The sequence below is a fragment of the Herpailurus yagouaroundi genome, unplaced genomic scaffold (assembly GCF_014898765.1).
Source record: "Herpailurus yagouaroundi ecotype Mexico unplaced genomic scaffold, PumYag 188, whole genome shotgun sequence".
NCBI lineage: Eukaryota > Metazoa > Chordata > Mammalia > Carnivora > Felidae > Herpailurus > Herpailurus yagouaroundi.
This window is the reverse complement of record NW_024412419.1, coordinates 38,802,889-38,813,275: the sequence shown is the minus strand read 5'-3', so window position 1 is coordinate 38,813,275 and position 10,387 is coordinate 38,802,889. Positions and strand designations below refer to the sequence as shown.

Here is a 10,387-nt window from a genome sequence, read left to right as displayed (position 1 = left end):
ACATACACACACTCACACACATGCTCATACACACACATTCACACACAGCTGCACCACAGCCCCGCAGGTGTTGCCTCTACTCTTCTGCTCATTCTAGCCATCCTCCTTGTCTGTCTAAAGCTTAGGGCGCTGTCCCCTGCTCTCTGCCCTAAATTCCCCGTCCTGAAGCTTCACGACACTGCCAACTCTGACTCAGAGCCCGCAGCCCCCCAAAGTACAGCAGGCTTCTGTCTCCCCTCAGCGTGCCCCGGCATTCAGCACCCCGACTCCTTGAGCATGGACGTTATGGGGTGAACTGCGTGGGGGGAACGGGGCTCCCTGCAGCCACAGACCCACGCCCACTTTGCTCCTCTCCTCGCTGACATCCAAGAAGCCCAAACTTTCCAGAGTTTAGCCACAGCTTAAAATCTGAACCAACAACAACAGGAGGAGGTAGAGGCGGCGGGGGGGGGGGGGGGGGGGGGGTGGAAAGCAAATGAAATGTTAAAAAAAAAATTAAGCAATACTTGCATTCTCATTAGTAGAAACATGTGAGATGAAGCACACTATGTTATTAGGCATTCTCTCGATTCAGTAAACACAAGCTGAATAAATTTATAAATATCAGCATTAAGTGAGATTTAACGGGGAGCTGTTTATCTTCTGCCTGTCAGGCAGGAGGCGATGCTTGCCATGTATCACTCGCCAGCCGTGCAATCTCCACTCGCCTGCCCAGGTGAGCTGGTCGGGGTGGAGGGCCTGGCACAGAGAGCTCAGCCCGAGGTGGGCTGCGGAGGGCAGGGGCGGGCGTGCAGTGCCTGGGGCGGCCCTCCTTGGGCTCCTCCAGAAGCCAGCAAGTATCTGGGTGCCTTGAGGACACTCTCCGACCCTCTGAGTTAAGGCTCCTTAACTGCAACATTAAGAAACCAGTGCCTCTCGGGGCGCCTGGGTGGCTCAGTCCATTGAGCATTTGACTTCAGCTCAGGTCATGACCTCAAAGTTCAGGTCATGACCTCACAGCTGGTGAGTTCGAGCCCCACATCCGGCTCTGTGATGACTGCTCAGAGCGTGGAGCCTGCTTTGGATGGCTCTCTCTCTTTCTCTGTCTCTCTCTCTCTCTTTCAAAAATAAGTAAACTTTTAAAAAGATTTAAAAAAAGAAGAAGAAGCAGCAGCCAGTGCTCATCTCCTAGGGTGATTGAGAGGACAGATGAGTCAGTACCCAGCAAGGGCCTGGCATGGAGCAGGCTCGCTGCTCACTGCATCTCCAGCCCAGAGCTGGAGGAAATGGAGAGCCCAAGCCACCGCAGGGCACTGCTCTCCAAGGTGCAGAGACAGCCAGCAGGCTAAGGGGGGTGACAAGGCAGCCCTGGGGAGGAGCTGGGCTCGGGGAGCCTGGTGCCCACCCTGGCTCTGCCGCAACCACAATCCTACCCGGACCTTGGTGGGTGACTCCTCATTGACCTTCTATTTCTTCCAGCTGTATGCTTCAGGTCCCTCTGAGCCTGGAGCCACGTGACAATTGCCCAATGAGCCCATAGGCTCAAAGTGTCAAAGAACAGGACACCGAGGCCAAGAAGACTTCATGTAACAGGGGACACCTGAGTGTTAGGGAGATGGGGGTCCCCAGCCCTCTGTGACACCTGCGGCCTGCTTCCCACTTGCCTGGACCCCACCTGGGGCCTGGAGCCTGGAGCCTCTTCATGGGCGCTGTGAACAAACGGCCCGGATTCCAAAGACCTTCCCTGACTGTGCAGCACCTCCTGGAGCAGTCAGCTCCCTGTACCCAGCCTGGACCTCAGGCCATGTCTGGGCACCCATCACATGCTCATCCCACCCCAACACACTTACGAATACAATAAGTTAAGTTAAATGTAAGATAAAATAAACCTGCATTCCCCAGTCTGTCTGGGGCACAGTCTGATGCAAGGCACAGTATCAGGCCCCCCGTGAAGAGGTGTTAAATATGCGACTGATCCCAGTCTTCAGCTGTCCAGCAAGGCCTCCTTTATTAAAAGAGGCTATAAGGTCCCAAGAGAGTTTTTGAGACCAGAACATACACTTGGGCTACATATGAACACAGAGGTACCCTTTATGTTCCCTGATACATGACAACCCTTCTCTTCCCTGCTCCCTCTGCTGAGACTTCCAGACCCCCAAGGATCCACCTCAGGACAATATCTCTAAGTTATCCCAAGATGCTTTGCTGCCAAGCAGACTTCCCACGGTGCTGTGGGTGGATGTCACCCACAGGATGAAAATGTGCAATGGGACCGCACCCCTACCGACGACACCGCAGGCAGGTGAGGGGGTAGAAGGACCCCTCTGCCTGATGCTGTCCATTCTATGGAGGAAGTAAATAATGCAGGTAGCATGGAAGGGGACCACACAGGGCCCTGGGGAAGTTCCTCAGTGTCTCAGAGTGTCAGTGGAATGAAGGCATTGGAGCAGGTTCATCTCTACAGTCCACTCCAGCCCTGAATCTTAAACATGGTCATTATTATGCTCTCTGGCTGTGCTGGGAAGGAAGGTTCTGGGGAGTTGAGTTACAGAGAAGCAGTATCCACTGCTTATTTACAGATCCTTGAGTGCAAGTGTATTGGGTTTTATGGCTGAGATAAGCACCCAGGCAAATTCCATCATTCAACCACATTTATGGGAAGCTAGCTACATGTGAGATTCTCCACCAGAGGCTCTGAAAAAAATGTAAAATTAACGTGGAAGTCATATGTCCCCAAACCAACAGCAGGTGAGTGAGAGGGTGCCCCTGGGCCTCATCGGGTTTGAAACTAGGCCCAGGGTTACCTTATTCCCAAATGGGCTGCTACATATCCTTTTGCTAGTATTGCCGTGGGAGTCTTAGCCCACAGAATCAGGTGTAGACCAGACTTCCCCAGGCCTCAACAGCCTGTGTCTAAAGCTGGGTTCACAATAATGGCAATAAGGCACATCTCGCTGGTCTGGTCTCAGAACAATTTCACAAAGACAGACATGGATGCCGGGAAAACAAAGAATGGGAGGGTGTTGTGGTTGTTACTAGCGATAGGAAAGCCAAGAAGGGAAACAAGTTGTTTCTTTGATCAGGGTGTGTGTGTGTGTGTGTGTGTGCCTGTGTGTATGTGTGTATGTGTGTGTAAAGATAATCTGTTGTGCTTGGGATATATTACCTTTGAGGCCCTTCAGTGATTTCCAAGCGGTAATGCTTGCCCTGAGCTTGGGAGACAGTCGGACCAGAGAGATATATTTGTTATCTACTTAGAAGAGACCACTGAAGCGTGAAGGTTGGGAGTAGGCCAGAGGAGAGAGTGTGTTGAAAGAGAAGAATATGACCACGGCCCCAACGTTAAAACACATCTTGAATTGGAGATGGGGCAAGAAGGAAAAGTCATAAAAGGCACATGTGGAACAGTACGGAAGACAGAACGGGCCACAGATGGGCACAATGACCTGGATATCAGGTGGACAGAGGGCTTCAGGAAGGAGGGAAAAAGGTAACCGTGACAAATACTGCAGGGCGGTCACAAGGAGAGGGACTGAGAAAAGCCACTGAATTTGGCATTGGTGACTTTTATGGGAACCATGTGAGTAGCAAGGTATGGAAAGAAACCTAGTTACAAGAAGCCAAGGACTGTGTTGGCAGTAACAACCTTTAGGCAGTGTTATGGGCTAAACTGTGTCCCCCTGAAAGAGATATTGAAGTCCTAATCCCTGGCACCTTATTTGGAAATAGGGTATTTGCAGATGTAATTAAGTCGAGGTCATGAGGATGGGCCTTTAATCCAGTATGATTGATGTTCTCATAAGAGAGAGGAGAATGCCCTGTGAAGACACAGACACACAGAGGGAAGACAGCCCTGCGAAGATAAAGGTAGACATCGGAGTTACCCTGCTATAAGCCAAGGATCGCCCGGAGCAACCAGAAGCTGAAAGAGGCAAAGGAAGATGTTCCTTCAGAGGAAGCATAGCCCTGCCAACACTTTGCTTTCAGGCTTCTAGCCTCCGGGACCATTGGAAAGTGAATTTCTGTTGCCTTAAGCCATCCAATTTGTGCTACATTGTTATGGCAGCCCTAGAAAACTAATAAAGGCAGTAAGTATAACTTTATAAGAAATCTGTTTGTGAAGAGATGAAATTAAACACTTTTAGTAAAGGGAATGTTTATTTTTCATGGAAATACTTGAATATGTCCATAGATTATGAGCAAGGAATCCCTAGGTGCGCCTGGGGTGCCCATAGGGTGTCTCAGTCAGTTAAGTGTCTGACTCTTTGTTTTGGCTCAGGTCATGATCTCCCCTTTCGTGAGTTTGAGTCCCACATTGGACTATATGCTGACAGCATGCGGAGCCTGCTTGGGATTCTCTCTCTCTCTCTCTCTCTCTCTCAATAAAGAAATAAACATTAAAAAATTTTTTTAAAAGAGAGAAAGGAATCCATAAAGAGGGAGGAGTTAAAAACTGAAAACAATAGAAAAATTTATATGTTGATTATATCACAAAAAAGAAACTGAAGAAAGGTTAATGAAGCACAGAGGAGGCAGAAAGAGATTGAAATGAGAACCCAAGTGAGAAAATTGTCCTTAAAAGGAAGGGGACACTGTCTTCTGAGGCCAAGTATCTCAGCCTTTAGCCTATGGAAAGCAGAGCCTGAGGCAAGGATTGAAGTGCTGACACTTTGCCTGGGGGAAAGGTGCAAGCCCTCAGGACAGTGAAGGTTAGGGAAAAAATGGAAGCAAGGCAGGAGAAGGTGTGAAGCACGGTGCTGAAATGCATTACTGTGCTGCTGGAAACTTCACAACAAGCTGGGAAGACACACAGCAGTTCACTCACAAGACATGTTCTCTCTCTTCTCTGCAAGAAGAAAACCATACCTTAGGTGAGGTACCCACTGAAAGGAGATGGGGAATTTATGTGACCATCCTCCTCTAGTGTCTCATTTCCTACCAGTCAAGATTTACCCAACAGTGAGCCCATGCCCCTGAACTTCCAGATTGCCTCATTCAGTCTTTGTCCACCCACGTGCCAAATCTCACAGAGTGATCAAGTCTTGGAGTAGAAGATGCGATGGGCTCCAAACAAGAGAGAGAAAGAAGGTAGTTGCAGGAATCCAAGAAAGTACACGCCGTTTGTGTCTAGCACACCAGAGAAGAGGGGAGAATGGATGAGTGGAGAGATAGAGACGTCTTTTAAACAGAGAGGAAAGAAGTTGAGGAAGTTGACGGGGAATGGTTATTGATGTTAAAAGAGACAGAGCTCAAGTAAACCGTAAGAAAGGAACAGATGGGGAATGCAGTTGAGACCCCAAAGCTGTAAAGAGCTAGGGAAAATGAAGTACAATAAGTCTTGTTGTAAATGTTATGTTATGGACTCCTAGAATTTCAGGGCTGGACTTAGAAATCACTGCAAGAAAAAGCAACAAAGTTCTGGAGAGGATTAGTGAGAAATAACTTCCATGAATTTATAATACTTACTAGTGGAGGAGTCCTTTCTCAATAATTGGTATTGTGTGTGTGTGTGTGTGTGTGTGTGTGTGTGTGTGTGTGTGTGTGTTTAGGAACAGTTTTAAGCATGATGATTAAAACCCTGTATCTTCTCAGTTTCCCACACTCATGGGAAATAATGTGAGTCATGAGGCTGTAATCCAGACACTTCTCCACCTGGTGGCACCTACCCGATTTACAGGCAGTCTAGCCAATGGAAAGAAACCACCAAGAACACTGTCTGGGAATCCCAGAAGGACATTTTAAGTGCTCGGACTTTCTTCACAGACCCAGATCAGCTTCTCGTGGACTTGTTTCTTCCTTTGCCTTAGTCCTCAGGGACTCATCATGTTTGCTGCCCCTTCTCTCCCCCAGCCCCACTCTGCATCCCCACCCCACCCCCTCATTGCTCCCTTTCCTGCAAAAGGAAATAAGAACTAGGAGAGAAACAAACAAAACTTATGAACTTTGGCCAGTGTTGGTCCTAACCTCTAATTCTTTGAAGACCTCCAAGATGGTGATTGGAAGGAACACCCTTATACATGCACACACAGATATGAAACACGAGGAACAAGACTCTGCCTGATGGGCCTTCTCTCTCTCTCTCTTTGACTCTGAAAAGTGAGTCTCACCAACTTCAACCGCTGCCCCCCACCTCCACCATTTTTCCTGACTTGTCTATTGGAGAGGCCATGTGACTTTTCTCAAGGATGACCCCTTGTTCCAGCCGAATGTCCAACCAAAACAGAATAAAGCATCTACTGGAATCAGAGAAGCATCCCAGATGTCTCCAGACTAGCCGCTGGAAGGATCCCCTCTGGAGATCCCACAGTTGCATCTATAATGCCAAGAATGGGGGCACCTGGGTGTCTCAGTCAGTTGCATGTCGGACTATTGATTTCTGCTCAGGTCATGATCCCGGGGTCATGGGATCGAGCCCCGCACCACTCAGTGCAGAGTCTGCACAAGATTCTCTCTCTCTCTCTCCCCCTGTCCCAGCCTCTGCTTGTTCGATTTCTCTCTCTCTCTCTAAACTAAAAAGAAACAAAATAAAAGAAAATCCCAAGAACGAATTCATGTGTTCATTTACCAAATGCCCATGTTAGGACTAGAGGCAGGTTTAAAACCCAAAGAAGTCAATTTAGAAGGAAGGAGGAGGAGGAGGAGGAGGAGGAGTGGGGGAGGGGGGAAGAGAGGAGGAGAAGGGGGAGGAGGAGGCCAGGGAAAGGAAGGGCAAGAGGGGGAAGAGAAGAAATTCTACTTTTTTGCTTTAGCAATGAAAATATTCTCTCTAATTGATCCACATTGGATGCCTTTACTTGCACCTAAAGAGTTTCAATGACTCTACTATCCAGGAAGACCTTTGGCACTACTAATGCTATTATGTCCGTGCCAGGTGGAGACAAGCCTCCCTCCCGCGGGATGAACATTCCTTGAGCCCCTAGACCTACCTAGACCTTTCCTTTCACCTCCTCAGTGAGGTGTCTACCTACTACTAAGCCAGCCCCCTAACCTCCTCCCAGGACAAGCCTAATTGGCTATTCACCAGTAAACTCAATTAAACTTATTTACGCTTTTAGGAAATGTCTCTCTTGTCATGAGGCCAAGGAGGCACTAGGAGAAAACAAGGCCTTCAGTTCATGTTGACATGTGTGCCCTCCACCCCACTCCCCCTCTCACGAAGATGCAATCTGAAAATAGAATTCATCTGCACAAGACCTGCCTTCCAGGCTCCTCTCCTGCTGCCATATCTTCTCCCTCGAGGACTTCTACTTGGTACAGTCATTTAATACCGACTACTTTCAATCTTTATTGAGAACCTACATCCAAAGATTGTGCGAGGCAGTGAGGACCCAGAGGGAACAAGGCAGTCTCAGGATCCTGCCTCGGAGCATGGATGCCTTTTTCCTACCCTCATTACCCCCTCTCTTAACACTTCCGCTCACGTGGCTCACTGCTCACAGCCTTGTCTTCCTCCCTCCTCATCTCCAGTCCTCCAGCACCTCTTTCAAGCTGTGCCTGTCCCCAAAGATCCATCCTCTGGGGCTCATACTCTGCCTTCTACGTGACAGCAAGCTAATCGAATGGCCCAGTGTTTACCACTGTCGGTTGGGCCTTAGGACGCATATTGTCACACTCTTCTCAACAAAAATGTTTGTGTTTTAATATATCTTTATAGTCACAGTGTCTGAATTAGAGGAGAGACCTGTTGGAGGCCATTTTGAGGAAGGTGTTCTTTCCTGGTCCAAGGAAATGAAAATGGAAAAAGGGACTTGTAGAAAGGAAGATTTAAACTAGTTCATAAGATTTGGGGGATGGGAGGTCTTCAGAATCAATCTGGGAAAAGGAGTAAAAACATAATAAGCAAAGATAAAGCAACCCTCACTGTATCTCCTCTTCCTTATCTCTAAGAATTTGGGCCTGCCACATTAAAAAAAAAAAAAAAAAAAAGGTTGACCACTCTTGTCTCCCTGGCCTTGAGACATTGGGGCTGCTGGTGATGGAGGGACTGACTCCAGTAACACTGAACAGATTGGGGGGGGGGGGGTTACACAGAAAACTTTAGGTCTGCTGAGGAAACTAAAACCATGAGGTTAGAGCCCAATGTGGCGTCAGAAGCAAAGACCTTGACCTAGAGTTTCCCAGGTCTGTGTCTATCTTCTCCACTACAGCATGAGCATCTGGGAAAGAAGGAGTCTGGTCACTCCAGGGTAGATGCTTCCTTTTCTTCTGAGTGGGAAAAGACCGGTCTAGGAGGCCAGCTGAACTGGGCATCTATATGACCCTGGTGAATGTGCCTGATTTTTCTAAGCATCGGAATCTCCTCTTATCTCTCCTTCCTCCTCCTCCTCCTCCTTCTCCTCCTCCTCCTCCTCCTCCTCCTCCTCCTCCTCAGCGAGACACTGGCCTTGACTGGCAGTTCACTTCCTGCTTTCCTCTGAACTCCAGTGCCCCTTGAGGTGAAACCCTCCTGCAGTTTTTAACCACTTCCTACCTTGATAGCACAGTGCTTTGCATAATCTCCAATACCAATTTCTCCTGATCAGCTCTTGGTTCCTTGGGGAGGGAGTCATGACTTGCCCTGCAAAACCCCTGGAACTCAGTCCAGGGACGGGCAAACACAGATGATTGGAAAACACCCGCCTTCCTCCTGGATTCCCATGCGTCCAGATCAGCTCCGAAGGCTGCAGAGACGCAGAGGACCTCGCCCAGGCTTCAAGGACCTGCAAACGCGGGGAGGCGGGAGGCTAGGGCACGCCGGCGCTGGAGCGGAGCCGGGACGCCTCTGCTCCGGCCAGGTTCGAGCCAGGCCAGCCAGGCGGGGCGGCAGAACGGCTGCAAACCTGGCAGGTACCCGCCCCGCGGCATGCGGAGTCCCCGGGGGCCCTGGCGGGGACTAGGCGCTGGGCTCAGCCGGCTGTCCCGGGACAAGGCGCGACGACGCTCCGTTAACCTCCTGGCTCGCTCTGATACCGAGGCTGCATAAAGGGAGGGATCCCATGCAAATGAAGGCCCGTGTCGCGGAAGGCTAAAGACTTTTAATTAAAGGAAGGCACCTGGAGACCCAGCCGGTGGGAGGAGGTAACTAGAGCAAGTCGGCCACCGCTGGGCGGGTTGGGAGAGAGCCAGCCCGGCCCACGCGGGGCTCATCCTCATCGGGCCCCCCCCCCCCCCCCCCCCCCCCCCCCGCTTCTCCCCATGCAGAGGAGGGCACCTGGAGGAGGCAAGGGGCCTTTCTGTCCTTTGGAACAGCTCTGACATTGCATCGCTGGCCCAGCGCCCTGGGACCCAACTCTCAGACCCCAGAATGGAAATATTCTGGAGGAAATAAATGACACCGAGTGATCAGGCAAGTGAGAAATAGAGTTGTACTCCCAGAACTGCCGGAGTCAAGACCTCTCTGCTGCGCAGCCGGAAATTCCAGGTAGCACTAAGACCAAGGATCACATCTGGGGAAGGTTTTCGGATCCAACTCATCCCTAAAAACTTCAGAGCATTTAGCAAGCCCTGTGCCATGTGCTTTGCGTATCTCATCTCATTTAATCATCAACAACACTCAAAATGTAGGCGTTCTAATTATCCCCATCTCACAGGGGAGGCAACTGAGGTCGAAAGAGGCTAAGTCACATCTTAAGGTCCTCCAGTAAGTGGCAGACCAAAGCCTCCAAGACTATCCAGCTCCCAAATTCAAGGTCTCAGGGCCCTTTTCTTTAGGAATAAGAGCACCCAGAACGGTGGGAATGGCAGCAGACAGCACCTTGGACAGCATCCACCACGTAGTTGATGCTTACCAAGTAGGTGCTCAATAATTGTAATGCTCCTCCCAGGCTAATCATTCACTATATTAAGACCAGGGACATGTCCCCAGACCTAGTCCTTTGTCTAGGTCTTGTTTGATAAGTGCTGGTGATCAACCAACTCTGACTCATCTTACGAGGGGGCATGTCTGATCCTAGGTTATCTGATCAAGCCTAAGAAATCACAACACAGCGAGTGTAGTAACTTCAGGATAACCGTTGCCAATTTGCTAATTACCACTTGCCATTAAATGAATTTGAAAACTAAGAGTAAAAGAATTTATATGGAAAGGCAAGGAAAAGAAAACTTGAATTGTCAAAATAAATTGTGGATAAAGAAAAAAGTTGTAGGATTCACAGCACTCAATTTTAAGAATTACTTGTAAAGCTACTGTAATGAAGATAACCTATAGTATTGGCAGATGGAGAGACACATAGATTAATGGGTCACAGGAGTCCAGAAATGCAGTCATACAAATATGTCCAGTGGATTTTTGATAAAAGTGCAAAAGTAGTTCAATGGGGGAATAAAGTCCATTCAACAAATGATGTGGGAGAATGGACACACATATGCCAAAAAAAAATTAACCTCTAATAATTGTAATGCTCCTCTTCCCTTGCCCAGACCTTCCTTC

At 49.0% G+C, this 10,387-nt stretch overlaps 1 pseudogene; it reads left to right on the top strand.

The window, feature by feature from the left end:
- The first annotated feature begins 9,764 nt into the window (after positions 1-9,764).
- LOC121044640 (uncharacterized) lies at positions 9,765-9,870 on the top strand (annotated as a pseudogene).
- The last annotated feature ends 517 nt before the right edge of the window (positions 9,871-10,387 follow it).